This window comes from Otolemur garnettii, unplaced genomic scaffold, assembly GCF_000181295.1.
Source record: "Otolemur garnettii isolate 467f Iridium unplaced genomic scaffold, OtoGar3 scaffold00281, whole genome shotgun sequence".
Taxonomy (NCBI): Eukaryota; Metazoa; Chordata; class Mammalia; order Primates; family Galagidae; genus Otolemur; species Otolemur garnettii.
In genome coordinates this window covers 1042144-1046878 of record NW_003852676.1, presented here as the reverse complement: position 1 = coordinate 1046878, position 4735 = coordinate 1042144, and the positions used below count along the sequence as shown (strand labels likewise).

General features: G+C 54.5%; 1 pseudogene; it reads right to left on the bottom strand.

Moving 5' to 3' along the window:
- Positions 1-791: 791 nt before the first annotated feature.
- LOC100963808 overlaps positions 792-4735 on the bottom strand; it is an 11870-nt pseudogene continuing 7926 nt past the window's right edge.

Sequence of the window (4735 nt, the reverse complement as noted above, 5' to 3'; positions counted from 1 at the left end):
TCTCTCATGTTTCTTGTTTGCATTTCTCGCTCTTGAGAGCTCTAGCTCTAATTTGCATACGGCCTGATACACAAAAGAAACAGTGATCACCCCACGTACAAAAGGCCAGATTCCAGCAGGTCACTGGTCAAGAATGGCTCTGGTTTGGGGGCTCTGCTCCAGAGGACAGAGATCTGCAAAGTTCCAACAGTACAAAGAGGGAGCGAGGTTGCTCAGAGCCCTCCCACTCTGAGATGAGCTCTTCCTGCACTGGGAAGAGCTGAACAGAGTGCAGGCAACACAGACCGGGGGTGGGCTGGGTGGGGAGAAGATGATGAGAAACAAAAACAAAACCGAAAAAATAAAACTTCCAACCAGGGCGGTGCCTGTGGCTCAAAGGAGTAGGGCGCCGGCCCCATGTGCTGGAGGTGGCGAGTTCAAACCCAGCCCTGGCCAAAAAAAAACTGCAAAAAACTGAAAAAACAGACAAAGAAACAACAACAACAAAACCTTCCAACCAACAGAAGTGGAAAGTCCAATGTCACAAACTTACTCCACCTCTGTGGATCAAAACACAACAGGTTCCCAGTGCAAAGTAAACCCCAGCTGCCGCTGAATAAACCCGCCCTCTTTCAAGCTGTGCGGGTCTGAAACGACCCTGCCAATTCTCTGGCCTGCCACCCCGCGCACTCGCACTTGGCCACTCGCTCCCGGACTGGCGTCTTCGCCTCCGTCAGGCTCCGGTACGCGTTACGTACACGAAACCCGGACCCCTGCCGAGGGAGGGCGCCGGGAGGCGGAAGAGCTCTGACCTATAAGTTTTCCTCGGCTGGGGTGCTAGCGCGGCAGCCCCCCGGCCGTCTGGCAGCTGCTGCAGCAGCCGCCGACACGCGGCGAAAGGCGCTGGCGCTGGCAGTCGGCAGTCCAGTGACGACACGCACGGGAGGGCAGACGTCGACGGGGAGTTCTCTGCCATCCTGGAGCCCAGGTCGAGCAGAGAGTGGGAGCTACTGGCGGCTGTGGTGGGGGCTGCCGACTGCGGGAAGCAGAAGCGCGCAGCGGCGGCCATTTGTCTGGGTGGCCGGCAGTGACTCGGGCACCAGACTGCTGCCCGCACGAGCGTGCAGCCCAGAGCCGGGCCTGAGTGCCAGGTGCTCGGCCACGCCGCCCAGGTCGCAGGGCACCGGGAAGAGGAACTTGTCCTTCGTGAGCCGTGTCTTGGGCTTGCACCGCCGCGGGTACTTGGAGCCAGGGTGCTGCTTCACGAGTATGGCTCGGGGAAGCTTCGCTTAGTCGATGAACGGCCGCTTCTGCGACTCCGTGAGCAGCTTCCACTCGGCGCCCAGGCGCTTGCTAATCTCCGAGTTGTGCATCTTGGGGTTCTCCTGGGCCATCTTCCGCCGCTGAGCCAGTGACCACACTATGAAGGCGACATGGGCCGCTTGACATGGTCTACCAGATGCAGCCGGGCTGTCAGGGCACTCGCCCTCCGCCTGGAGAGAATCAAAGTTGGCTGCCCCCAGGGACCTGCCCAACTGGCTGTGTTCACTGCGCCCTACTTTGGCACCCAGAGTCGCTTCCCCCGGGAGGAGGTTTAGGGGGACCAGTCCAGGGCCAGGTGCGCCCTGGGACACCCTTGGACTGTCCGGCTGAGGACTCGTGAAAATCCTCTCAGGACACTGTAACTTCTTGGCAGTGCCCCCACCTCTCAGTGGCGGTTTGCCCTTTACTTTCCTTAGTTTTTTTCCTCTCCCCTTGGGTTTGCTCTGGAAGTGCCCGCAGCTGCTGCCCAACAGAGTTCTCCCCTCCACTGTCTTTTTTTATTACTATTAAATGCACAGTAGCCCTGAAATTTCCTTCCCAGAAGCGCCACCGAGTTGAGCCAGAAGCCCGCTGTCAAGTGCTGCCAAGTGCCAAAGGGGCTCTTGGTGGCTGGAGTGTTTGGGTTCTCATCGGTGACCTTCTCATTTGACAGAAGCAGATGGAGGTGGGGGAGGAGAGGAGGTGGCCCTGGAGGAGGAAGAGGCGAGGGAGGCGGAGGAGGTCTCCCAGTGCGCCACCAGAACGCACAGCGCAGCAACGGATATAAACACAAATATGGCCGCACCGGCCGGTCTTCTCTCGCCGGGAACCCCCAGTCAGCTGGGATTTGGGAAGAGGGTTGAAACTGTAACCCCAACATACGCCTCTTGAGACCTTCTCCCCGGTTGTTGAACGGGGGGTGGGGAACAAGGTAGGAAGTTGGATGAGGCTTCAGCACACCTGAGGTCTCCTGGCGTCAGAGGAAATTGTCCCCGCTCAGCGAGGCTCTGTGTCTGGCCATGCTGGCTCGGCTCGCTCCAAGCCCGTCCAGGCGCGCAGGTGGACTAGGGATCAGGGAGCTCGCGGGCGTGTTGGGCAGCGCAGGCTTTCCTCCACACGCCAGGCTATCTCCCCCGGCCAGCGCCGCAGCGCCTCTCTCAGCGCTCTAGCTTGGGAGCGCGCACGTCTCGCCGGGAACCGGCTATCCTCGGTTCTCCGGCTGGAGCCGAGCGATGTGCTGCAGGATATTTAAGCAAAATGCTCCATCACCTTGATTTGCAGGTCAGCAGGTCAGCGCTGTGGCAGCCCCCGATGCCACAGGGCAGTGGCCCCTCCTAAGCCCCGCCGCCGCTCAGGAAGCGGCTGGGGCCCTCTGCACCAGCTCAGGTGAGCATCGCTACCTGCGTGTGTTTGTGTGTGTGTGTGTGTGTGTGTGTGTGTGTTTCCCCGCAACCTGCCAGGTGTGCATCCATATCATCTTTAAAGTAAGAGATTCCTCCCAATTCCAGATACAGGAAAATAGGATATCATGTGTCTCACAATCAGAAATTTTTTTAAAATGTGCTGTTTGAACTATTTAATGTGAACATTATGAAACAATTAAAAACACTGTCTTAAAACTCCCTTTTGGAAAAGAAAGGACAGGAACACATACGTGTATGCACCTGCATTTTAAGGGAGTCTCTTTGTATCTAGTTCTTCTGTGAATTTACATTTGGTGTGAGCACTGACGCTGTGTTTGTGTCTACCTTTCTCTTAATTCCATCTGGGCTCTGTGGCTTCAATTTTCCTTTCCCACTTTTCATGAATCGAGTATTTCCACTGCATCTTTGAAAATTCAGCAGCTATTTACTTTTGCATCCTAATTTGTCAGCAATAGTCCAAGCTATGGCCACATCCAGCCTTGTCCTCTTAGTACCCACATAAAGTTATTGCTTTGACAATTTCTAAGCACAGAACATGACAACTGTTTACAAAATGCCTGTCCTTTGTGATAATTGGTATTGCTGGGTGTTATACACACCCATATGTATGAATGATGAAAACAATTACAACTATTCTTATGTGGGTAATGGGGGTGTTTCTGACATCAACATAACCTGGTGTATCTAATGCGTTTCCTTCTCCCTGGGTTGTGACCCTGGCAGGGCTCTGTCATGTCAGTACTGAGGAACTGTAGAAATTCCTTACACCCGGCTTCCAGTGGTTTTTACCTTCTCTCTTTAGCCCCTGCCACGTGTGGGTTGGAATTCAGCATCTTGTTTTTATACCTCCAATCTCCAATTTATAACCTCCAATCTCCAATTTATTTAAGTCCAAGTGAAACCGAATTCCACCCAAATGTACTTCAGTTTCCTTCACCATGATCAAGTGTCTAACGTTCTTTAGTTTATTTCAAAGTCTGCACCTTCCCCCTAACTGGTCCACATTCCTAAAAATAGGAAAGGAACCGGCAGACCTCAGGAGCTGCCCTAGGCAGACCCACGAGCTGGGATGTGCATGAGTCTCCCCTATGACTTCACAAGACTCAGCAGCCCCCCCCCCATGCCTTGTGGTGACCACTTTCACCACTGACAATTTAACCACTGTGTACTCAGCACTCCCCCCCCCACCATGCTGTGTGGTGACCACTTTCACCACTGACAATTTAACCACTGTGTACTCAGCACTCCCCCCCCATGCTGTGTGGTGACCACTTTCACCACTGACAATTTAACCACTGTGTACTCAGCACTCCCCCCCCCATGCTGTGTGGTGACCACTTTCACTGCTGACAATGTAACCACTGTGGACTCAGAACTCCCCCCCCCCCACCGCAGGCTGTGTGGTAACTGCTTTCGCTGCTGTCCCCACACATGGACACACACACAGAAGAAGGTCACATGCTCAGACATCTGGAATAAGCAAGCCCGTTTTCCACGTCACCTGCCTGTCTCTGTGGCCATGACCAGGCTGAGATATTTTATCCTAATAGCTTAATGTTAAGATTGGCTGGATAGAAATTTCCATCTAGGGAAGGGCTTCAGAACCTTGGTCCTGAAATGAGTAATAAATAGAGGAGTGTCCTGAGTCTGGTATTGGTCACAGAAGTTGAGAGTGGGCCTGTGCTAAGGTGTTGAGATAGGATGACCTGGAGCCAAAATGATGAACTGAGGTTTGACGAGTATATGCTTGTGTCCAAGGGTCTAGCGTCCTGATGAGGAGTTACCTGTGCTGCCATGACAAACTCTGACCATTCTGTCCAGTGCTGTCATGTCCCCAGGGCAGCAGGTGTCAGCTTCTGTCCTGGGGATGGGCCCTGCAGGCAGCTGGACCAGCAGGAGAGGTGCAGAGACCTGTGAGCACAGGGCTGGTTCCCAGGGGTGGCAGAGCTGGGGAGGGAAGTCTGCAGGGAGTCAGGAGCCTGGGCCTGGGTCATGGTCCTGGTCAGTGAGGAGGAGGGGACCCAGGGCAG